Below are 12,132 nucleotides of genomic sequence, written 5' to 3'. Positions count from 1 at the left end.
CTATGTGTATACACAATCAAATCAAATCAAATATATATATATATATATATATATATATATAATATGGGTGAATGAGGGTTGAGTTTTCATGTTAAGGATGCTGACCTTATGTTACATACTAAAATTGGGAAATGTTGACTAGAATTCTACATGTGGGTGTGTACTCACCATGGCCATCGCTATGGACTTAGAACATCTCTGATCTTCTAGCTAGTAGTCTAGATTTCATCTATCGTCTCACCGTCCCTCTAGGTTAGTCGTGCGTGCCATGAGTCGAGTAGCTAGCAACGTTATACGTTACACATGTGTATGTGGTGCACGTTTCTGGGTATGGCGGATGGGAGGACACAATACCACCCAGGACAGTGGATGAATATTCGCGACGAAATTCGCGACAAATTTGCGAAAAATTGTGAATATTTTGTGAAATATTTGCGAATATTTTTTGAAATATTTGTGAATTATTTGTAAAATATTTGTGAATAAATTGTGAATTTCTTCTTATATTTTGTAGAAATATTTTGCACAAATTGTGAACCATTTGCGAAAAAATTGTGAAAACATTCACAATTCATTGTGAAATTATTGTGAATTTTGCCGAAGTCTTTGTGTTTGCAATGTCCCTTTTAAGCCACCATAGAAAACAGCAGAGGATTTTCAAGTTGTTCGGAGACATATGGGTGGCTAGCGCTGATCAGTGAGTACACGGCACTGGCTAGGAGGACAAAAGAGCAATTCTGGACCAGAAATAACTTGCTTTCAAATAAAAGAAAAAACCAACAACAAAGTTAGGAAAATGTTATCAAAGGTTAGCTGATTTTTGCCACCTGTGCCAACAGTTCAACTCTATCAGTTTGTTAAAACAATTATGCAAATGAGTGAGGTGATGATATGTCATCACCTCGCTATTTTCCTTTGACGGTGATACAAAAGTGACGAAAATTCAATATTCTGCCGTAAAGTGCAAAATATAGGCCTATGTTATTCGTGCCTGACTCTATCAGTAGTGCACGGAGGAGCTATAGGCCTAGTTCAAAATGATGAGCATGCAGTCAGATAGACTATGCCCCTCCTAAATGTCTTTTATTTATTTATTTATTTATCTGATTATTCAGTTTTCTTTACCCAGGGTAGCCCCATCAGTGGTTTAAATACTGTTATCCTAGGGGGCCCTGCAACAGAATGACATAATACAACAGTTCAACAAACACAAAATAACAAATCAAGGACATTCGTTTTTACATCATAACATCAACACAATATCAATACTCTATATAAATGAAGAAATACAAAATCAATCCTTCACGATAATAATACACAAGCTCATATTATTGAGAAAAAAATACCTTAACATTAAACAGGAATATCAAAAATACCGAATTCTACCCCAAGTGAGATATGTATGCTCTTACGAACGCTTGAAGAGAGGTGGCGTTTCGGACTTCAGCGGGGAGCTGATTCCAAATACATGATGCATAGTGTGAAAACGATTTTTTTTCCTGCTTGAGTTTTAACTTGTGGAATTATGAGACCATTATAACTTGTGTTTCGCGTACGATATGAATGTATGTTACCAAGGGGCGTGATGAGTTCTTGCACAATTGTTATTCGGGCATGTTGCCATGAAGTGTCTTAAAGACTGCTTCAGCCTACAAGTGTTCAAACGCCACCTCTCTTCAAGGGTCATCCAACGTAACCTTCCAAGCACCTAGTTGGTTGGCACTGTGTGATCCACTCTCCTTACCACTCTGGCCATTTTCTTGTGTTGTTTGATAAGCACATCTTTAAGGGTTTGTGAGCAGTTTGACCATGCACAAGAACAATAATCAAAATACGGTAGGATTAATGAGTTTGCCAGGATTTTAGCGCTACTTTTCGGTTAGGTACTTCCGCAGGCGTCTCAGCAATGCTAGTCGTGTGGCAATTTTTGTACAACATTCTTCAACTTGCTTTTGCCATCTCATTGATTCATCCATCCAAACTCCTAGGTACTTATATTCCCTCACTCTATCCAATTCATTACCATCAATTTCAAGTTTCAGCCGATCAGCAGATAGCAGTTTTCTTGATGTTCATATCACCATGAACTGAGTTTTCTTAACATTCAACGTCAAACAATTTTGTCTCAACCACGGGTTTACATTGTACAATTCAGTATTCAGCACGGTTTCAATCTCCTGGGCATCATTTCCACTGTAAAACAGAACTGTGTCATCTGCATGAACATTACTTCACACTTATTTACTGAATTGGGGAGATCATTTAACATAACTGAAAACAGAAGTGGCCCAAGTATCGAACCTTGGGGGACACCCACACATACACGAGTACTTTCCGACAAAACCCCTTTAATGAGGTGCGCTGTGTACGACCACTATTATGAATGGAACCATCAGAAAAACAAAAACAAAAACTGAAAAAGCCCGTTGCATAAAAGTTACTATTGTAGTAACTTTGCCATCCAATGGTTACTTCCATGGAATTCTTGATTTTGATTGGCTGTTGAGTATTGTTGCCATGGTAGTTACCATTGGATGGCAAAATTACTACAATAGTAACTTTTATATAACAGGCCCCAGAAATTTCAAGATGTTGTGTAGGGTGCCTACATATTAGACCTGGGTCCTGTACGGCCAGTTGTAACAGTAGGCCCTATAACTCCCTCATTTGCATTACAATCAGCCGGGGGCGCACAGGGCCCGCGCCCCCTCTTCATTTATTTCTGTTCTTTTTTTCTTTTCTTTTTTTGGTCAAAACAGAAGAAATAAAAAGAAAATAGGGGCGCGTGTCCCCCTTTAATTCGAGTCTAGACAGGTGGGATCCACCTTCCATGGATAAACACCCCACTACCGGAGATTCAGGGAACACGCGCGCTATCCCTCCGTCTCCGGAGTGTGTGCTTGTGTGTGAATGTGTGTGTGTGGGGGGGGGGGGGGTTCAATTGGCCTTTAATACTTGGGTGTTATCCCCTAATGGCTAAAAATGGGATCCTCATGTTGTATTGATGTCAAACCATCATGAAGTGTACGATATAAAATATAGAAAAAAGAATCAGCATCTTCAAGCAGTGTTTCAGTCATGCAGTAGCGGCAACACGTTGGACTTATTACCTCCGCCACTGATAAGGGAGGAGGTTATGTTTTCGTTACCGTTGGTTTGTTCGTTAGTTCGTTCGTTCGTTAGTTAGTTCGTTCGTTCGTTAGTTAGTTTGTCCGTGTGCAAAATAACTCTCGGAGTGCTTTTCTAGTATTGGTAATGCTCCACCTGCCAACCCCCTGCCTTAGGAGCTCCCCCATCCCGATCACGGTGTGATTATCATTTCAATTTTTCAATTTTGGCCTTCGGTTGGTGGTTTTAAAAATGAACTTTAGGTGGCGAATTGCTTTTTTTTTGTCTTTGTTCTTTTAGTGTTTGTTTGTTTTTGTTTGTTTTTTGTTGTTGTTTTTTGTTTATTGTTCTTGCTGTTTTGTTTAATTGTTTGTTTGTTTGTTTGTTTTTTGCAGTATGACTTAAGTATACTTTGCAGCATGAATCTTATTATAAGCTTTTCAGGATCATCATTCATCACACCGAGTTTACAGCACAACGCGTCTTTCATGCAAAGCGTTAATTTCTGAATTTCGCTCTGAAGAAAAAGTGTTCGTAAAAAAGTATGTCGCAACTCAGCATTATATAAAATATGCATGCATTATAGGCTATCTATTTTCATTTCACAAATAGAAAAATCTCTTCCTCCTCGTAAGATTTACATTAGAACGTTATTGTTCTGTCTGCTGCTAGGCCTATACATCTCATTGCATGATGCATTCCGGCCTGCTATCGATTTAACGGACATGAGCCCGCCTTTTGTTGCCGTTCAAGAGAACCTAAATGCACGCTATTGTGCAATTTCTTTAAAGAAGCCGTGATCGATCAGGGATTTACCCAAGGATTTTGTGTTTGTGATTTTTTTTTTTCTAGGCAGATTTACCGGCAGGGTGAATGATCAACATCTTGCACTCGACGATGAGCAATGTATACTGAGCCAACGAATGTCCAACTTATTCGAAATTTGGAGATACATTATCATAATTATGTTGAATTCGTTAGATTCGCAGAGAGATGTGCTCACGGAGCCCATAATCGTTGATTTTGGATATATATTAAAAATTTTGAGCAAATGACCACGTATCGTCATTACGATATGTATTATTGCTATTTGTGAAACATATGTATTATATTTGTATATAATAATAATAAAATATATATATATTTATTTATTTATATGTATATATATATATATGTTCATATATATGTGTATATATATATATTCATATATGTATAAAATGTATGAATATTATATTTGTATTTTGTTTGTAAACAAACATATATGTATTATTGCTATTTGTGAAACATGGCTTACGCCTAACGATGCTGCTCCGATTGGTCAATTGACATCACATGGCTTCACGTTTAAGGCCCAAAACCACTATTTCGGCACAATTGGACAATCACAAAACGGGAAAATTAAAGTTGTTAGAATAGGTTTCATTTTTATACCAATCCACGAGACAAATATTCAAGTTTGTAGTTGAAAAATATGAACACGTAGTTTTGCTTTATTTTAAAGGTGTGATAATTTCTTTCATGGGGCGTAAATTTCATCATGTAACATACGTTACCATGTCATTCTATTTCAAATGCATTAAGATTGGTGACTACATTCTATGATTGAGATAATTATGCGTCAGATGTGAAGTATACCATCGGCTGCCATGTTTGTAAATGCTGCCTGCAGATGGGAAGGATGGCAAATGACCTGTATGCTATACTGAACACAGCATGTCCTATTGTGTTAAACCTTAGACAGGTAATGTTAATTTGTTTTCTCGATAATTTGAAAATATTTTCAACATTTTTATCAGTCCAAAATTGCCAGCTAATTCTTGAGTATCATCGATGAAACATGTGAAACTATGTGCGCAAAAATATAGTCGTTAGATTCCACGTAACGTATGTTTCACGTTAATGTAACGTAAGTTACAAAGACAATACTACTACATATGCAGCAAATTTTGGAACATTTTCTTTTTGGTTTTTGTATATATTCTTACACTAATTTCTCTTCAACTCTAAGTGAACGAATATTATAACACGATGTCGCAATATTATGGCGATACAATTCTCAAAAATAACAATTAAAATAGTTGTAAAACTGCAAGACTTTATAACATGTCCTCGTATAAACTCTTCAGTAGAACAGTAATCCATAACTGTTGATATTTTGAAGACAATTGGCTTCATACTTATGAATTTATGGCATTGAAATGATAAGAGTTGGGAACATGCTGTTTCGTGCCTTAACGGATGAAAATATTGTCATGATGTACGTGTAATATAAAACGAGTGGTGGGTAACGTAGGTTTCACTTTAATTTTATCATAATGAAAGTTTTCGTATGTTTGATGTCTTGTGACTTGTTATCTTCATATTGATGTCTTGTAACTTGTTATCTTCATGCTGCTGAAAGATATGTTTCGAATCCATAACTTTGCAGACTCATCAGCTGTCGCAACAGTTACTCTATGCAGGAACAGTTTGAAAATAGCAGTTGCAATAAAATAGTACAAGTATTCACAAAATTTTTAACACTTGTATGAAACAAGAAACGGCAGAAACGCGATGATTACTCTGTTAAAGTGCTTCATAATGAACAATAACGCCATATTGCTTGTATTTAAAATGTCTGAACTCGGTAAAGAAGAGATAGGGAAAGAAGGAACCGAGAAATGTTCTTTGTTAACTAAATAAATGACCACTTTACTAAGTTGACTATGGCAAAATGAGGTCCATGAAATAACGTCAAATTACACAGTTTCATTAGCACAATACTGGGTAGGATGAATGAAATTGTCATTAGTAAAATGATGTACTCGATTTTCCTTGTTATGTATGCATAAAACAGTATAATCCACAAGGATAACAAGAATAACAAGTCTTGCATTAATAATTCTTGCCGTATCTTGAAATTGAGTATATGAATATAAGAACGACCCAAGTCCATGGAAGATCATTTGGAGTAAACTAAAAAAAACTTCATATTTTTTTATTTGTCCAATAATATTCTATTTAACTGTGATGGGAAGGCAACATTGTATATACAAATTAGAACATATATTATTATGACAATTAACATTTACATTAATTGTGGAGAGGCCATTTTGTGTGGTGGACTTGGGTCGTTCTTTGATTCATATGGACTTGGGTCGTTCTTTGATTCATATACATGATATTCTGCTATAGAGATGGGAGAAGGATGAGAGAGGGCGCTATTATATGAATGTAAGAATGACCCAAGTCCTTCATTCTTACATTAATATAAGATTTAACTCATTCATTTCAGGCACTTCCGGGGGTAATTAGGATTTATCATTTATACACAAGATGAGTCCATGCATAAGCTACAATTTCCCATGTCAAACTGAATTTGGCAAAAAATTGGACTTGGGTCGTTCTTATATTCATATACTCAATTGTCTCCAGGAAAAATGTTTTGAATCTTTAAAAAGAAAAGTGAAAGGACAAGTTGCTATACATGCACAACAAAGATACTGATAATGATTATAGGCATGCAGGCCCGTAAGTAGAATTTTTATGGGGTGGGGGATGGGGTCAGGAGTTAGAAAAAGTCGACCACTTCCAGTTTTAATCTCCTAACGGGCAGAAAAATAAAAAGCTCCCGTGAATTTTTTTTTCTTTTTTGGTTTCATTTCTTTTGCCGGGTTTCATCGACTGACAAGCAAGAAAAAAAAAAGAAAGAAAAGAAAATTGAAGAAATACAAAAAAAAAAGCTTCAGCTCAATTCGATGCTGCCAGTACAAACCCAATTTCATGTTTGGTTTTTTTTTTATTTCAAACGGGGGAGGGTGAGTCCGCGATTCATTTTTTTTCTTTTTATTTCCTTTTGTTTATATTTTGACTGCTCGCAAAGGGGCGGGGGAGCCTGAACCACCTCCCCTATAATAACCCTGATGTGGTAGGGTAAAAAAAAAAAGATGTGTAACTTTGCTTCTTTTCTTTGTTAACTATGAGACGGGCATAAGTTTTTTTTCTTGAATCTTTGCTTAGAGATATGCTTTTTCGCCATTCTGATTACAGCTAACACGTTCCCTATATATGGGGTTTTAATCCTAGCACTGCTCTTCCCCACTGCAACTGTATTAACTTCAACGAGAAGGAAGAACAAAAAATGTTAATGTCTAAAACATATAGCTTACTGAAACATATATTACTATAATTACTATTATCATTATCATTATTATTATCATGTAGGTCTAATCTATGATGGTAACAGTAATACAATGTAGTTGAAATTACATTTCTCTAATGCACTGTATTTTTGTTGCCTTTTCTTCATTCAAATTGTGTTTTTCTTCACTTTGAGATCATCAACGACATTACGACAGAAATTTGAGTTTATTTTCTCCATTAAAAATAGTCAGGGAGTAAGTCACCATATTGGTTTATGATAACCGAAGATAAATATAATAGAAAAGACGTATTTCCCTACAGAATTCCTTCAACAATAATTCTAGAACAATTAAATGTTATTTTTATCCACGCACATTCTCTAAAATATCCTTTTTCAATGACATGAATTGATGAAACTTACGTTACCAAAACTATAGAAACTTACGTTACTACATTAATGCAGGGACCTGGTCCACTAGTTTTGAATTAGAGATCTGTGTAATCTCTAATCTTATTAGCTATTTATTGAATTTTCTTAAAACAATGTTAAATTCATTGCTTATACCTGAAATATGACATCATTAAAGCCAAGTTGAACATCAACGCCCACCAAACGATTTTTTTAAAGATACTATGATTATGTCCCCTTTTACTGCATCCTCCAAACAAACAAGAACATACAGCTGTAAATGAATTTGATATGTTTTGACGTAGAAATTCATCAACATCATAACTGCAACAATTAAATTGTCTCAGATTAAATGGGCTTTTCCGTAGATTGTCTGTTATTAACATGACAACATCTTGAAACTTACGTTACCAAAATTTGATACATACGTTACTTAATAAATTGAGTGATTTATTTCAAAAGAATAAGCCTGTACAGCAAAGTAATTACTGGATTTTTACGGTGGAATCTACTAACTTAATAAACACACAATAAACAGAAGTAAAGCATGATTCTATGAAAAACAACAACACATTTCCAACAATCAAACACTTACTCAGTTTTTCAACACATCATGTAAAGGTATTTTGCGCGCTGCCAATGCTCAAGATGCCAGTAAAAGAGGTTGCTGAGCTATCCCATGGCCTCAAATCGACGGCACAGATTCGAGAAATATACATTTAGGTGGTAATTAATGGTGTAATTAAGCTTTCTGTCATTTGGTGGTAACGTAAGTTACATCACGTATGTTACACTTGTGGATTAAATCGTATAAGTTAGCAACATAATAATGAGTCTTTTGCCACCCATGGGTATGAGGACAATCTACTCCATAAGTCTCAACTTTAGAACAATCATTCAGAGCCATGCACCTTCATACTTTTTACAAAGATGGTAACGTATGTTACTTCTCTTATATACATCTACCTTTTTAAAATCTATATTTGCGAGATTAGCAGTCGCATGTCTTTTGAAGCTGAGTGATGAAATATTTTTTAACATAAACTTAGACCCCTTTTGGTCAGAAAAACAATACAATTGTGTAGTATTCACTGTAATAGCATTACCAAGTTTGCAGTACAAAGATGGTAACGTATGTTTCAGCAGATCTGGCGACACATTTCCATCAGGTAGTTTGTTGTTAAAGAATGATAAGCTTATAAAGTTGTGTTAGGTTTTCATAGAACGTTCGGCTACTTTTCTGAAACTGTGAGTAAGCTTCTTCTTTATGCTCATATTTTCCCAAAAAGTTGAGAAAACATAAAAAATCATCGTTGGCGACATGCACTTTTGAGCCTGTTGGCCGAACTTAACCCTCCACCGATGGCTTAGTGGTACAATCTCGTCTTCGAAATGATTTCAGTTTTTGTCTATATGTCCCTTGGCATCACATAAAATCACCGGAGCATTTTGAAAGAGCTTTTTATTTCTCCTAGGTGAGAAGGAACATAAGCGACACGATTTTTGACCATTTGCGCCGAAATAGTGGTTTTGGGCCTTAAGCACATTCCCAGAGTTGGCAAACGAGGAGGAGGAATAGCTGTGTTGTTTTGATAAGTCAATTAGATGTCAGAATCTTAGATTCCCCAAATGTTACATAATTTGCAATGGTTCAGATGACTCTGAATTATATGCAGAAATCGTTGCATTTCATCAATGTATATCGTCCACCTAGTTCAGTGCAGTTTCAGATTTTGTTGGATGATTTTTCTAATGTTCTTGATAGACAGCTTCTCTGCTCGTCTGACTTGTTGATTGCAGGTAATTTCAATATACCCATGGACTCATCAACTTCGAATTCGAAGTTGCTCTCTGAATTATTGTCAGCCTTTGATATGATTCAACATAATATGATAAGCCAACTCATAATCGAGGCCATGTATTAGATCTGCCTATAACTCGTAAAGGTAACACTGTACAACTTTGTAATACTGGTGTTGTGGAAGGTATATCTTATATCATTCAGCAATAATGTGTGAATTGAACCTTGCTAAACGTTGTATTAAAAAAAAAACATTTGTTATTACACAGAATTTGAAATCTGTAAACCCACAAGAGTTTGTTGCTGATACTTATGTTAAGTCTCTTATATCAGCTGGATCTCATGTTAATAATGTTGATGATAAAGTAAATTTGTATAACACCTTACTCACTGCTACCCTTGATAAGTTGGCACCTAAGAAACGAATCAAGGTCACAATCCACCCTAATACTGAATGGTATACCCCAGAAATAGCTCAATTACTACTGCTTCGCAGACAGTTAGAAAGAAAGTCAAGGTCCACAAAAATGGAGATTCACAAACAGATGAATCATGTACAAAGGCGATGTGTAAATGCCTTGATTAAGGATGCTAACTTACAATATCACTCAAAAAAAGGTTACGGATTGTGGGAAAGATACAAAGAAGTTGTACAAAGTTGCTAATGCTTTACTTTACCGAAAACAGCCATCTCCTTTACCAGAACACCTCACTCATGGTGATCAAGTTGAGCTAGCAAATTGTTTTAATCAATATTTCGTTGATAAAATTGTGGCAATCCAACAGAGTTTCCCAACTTGTTGTGAACAGCCAAAAGACATTGTCTGTTAAGTCAAGTCAGAATTGAGTGAGTTTCAGTCTGTCACTGTTAATGAGATATAACAGCTTATTAAGAACTCACCAAACAAATAATGTGAACATGATCTAATCCCAACAGATTTGGTTAAGAAGTGTAGCAGAGTTTTAGCACCCGTTATCACAAGAATCATAAATGTTAGCCTTAGATTATGTGTAGTTCCACAGGTATGTAAAAAAGCAGTTATTCATCCAACTTTGAAAAAAGCAGGCTTAGGTCAGGAGTGTCTCAAAAATTACCGCCCAATTTCAAATTTACCCTATTTGAGTAAATTGCTTGAGAAGGTTGTTTTCTCACAATTGACAACATATCTGCAAGATAATGAATTATTGTTTGATTCTTTTCAATCTGCTTACAAACCTGGCCATAGTGTAGAAACACTGTTAGTCAACTTAACAGATATTGTGTTCAGAGAATTAGATAGTGGTAACATCATTGCTCTTATCATGCTTGATATGAGCTCAGCTTTTGACACAGTCAGTCATGCTATTCTGATTCAAAGGTTGAGATATTTGGCCATCAAAGGAACTGTCCTTGATTGGTTTATATCCTACTTATGTGAACGATCTCATTATATCAGAATTGGGAATTCTATACCTCTTGTAAAACTATGACAAAGTTTGGTGTACCTCATGGTTCTGTTGGAGGCCCGCTGCTATTTTCTCTGCACATGCAATCAATTGTATTTCGCAAGCACTGTATTGGTTATCATTGTCATGCGGATGATATACAACTTTATTTGTCTTTTTAGCCCACTGTGTCTTCATTGTCATCCGCCATTGCAAAACTTGAAGCATGTTTGCAAGACCTGAAAATCTGGCTTATATCCAATGGCCTTAAACTAAATGATGATAAATCTGAGTTTTTGTTATTGGGTTCAAAGCATATGTTAAGTAAAGTTGATTAACAATCATGTCATGCCAACATCGGTAGCACTTGCATTACTCCGTCAAAAACAGTCCGTAATTTAGGTGTCATTTGATCAGGAAATGTCATTTCGAAGTCATGTAACTCAAATTCAGCGGAATGTTCGATATCAGCTAAGCAATTTAAGTTTCATAAGGAAATATTTGTCTAATACAGGGGCGGATATTTCTGGTGCCACTTCCGGTTTCATTTCATTTTTTCTTTTTATTTCTTTTGTTTTTCATGAAAAATAAAGAGGGGGGGCGTGCGCCGGTTGTGCCCCTCTTGATCCCCCCCCCCCCCCATAGTCTAAATCTGGAGCTGAGATACTTATTCATGCTTTGATTTCTTCTCTGTTAGATTTTTCGAATTCCTCAATTGTTGTGTATTATATAATCTTCCAAAAAAAGATGTCACAAAACTTCAACGGTTGCAAAATTCTGCTGCCCGATTGTTAACTTTTACTAATAAATTTGATTCCATATCACCAGTTCTCCGTTCCTTACATTGGTTAACTGTAGAGAAAAGGATTATTTTCAAGATTCTGTTGTTAGTACATCATTCAGTTCATTCTTTTCCCCCCGTATACCTAAGTAATTCAGTGCAAAAATACAATCCGACACGAAGTCTATACGTTCATCATAAGATTCGTTGTTACTCCAAACACCCAGAGTAAAACATGGATGGGGTGATCGTGCTTTCTCCGTTATGGGACCAAAATTTTGGAATCAGTTATCTATTCAGGACAAGTTCACCTTCATAGACATGTGGGTTGAGTGAATGCAGCAAAATTAGTAGAACACATCGGTGAAAGTTTGAGGAAAATCGGACAATCCGTTCAAAAGTTATGAATTTTTGAAGTTTCTGCTCAGTCACGGCTGGATGAGAAGACTACTATAGCTTGTGATGTCACATGTGTCCAACGATATA

Source organism: Diadema antillarum, unplaced genomic scaffold, assembly GCF_040938485.1.
Source record: "Diadema antillarum isolate AM-2024a unplaced genomic scaffold, OU_Dant_1.0 seq00000234_RagTag, whole genome shotgun sequence".
In the NCBI taxonomy this organism is placed as follows: Eukaryota; Metazoa; Echinodermata; class Echinoidea; order Diadematoida; family Diadematidae; genus Diadema; species Diadema antillarum.
Note: the sequence above shows the minus strand (reverse complement) of the source record.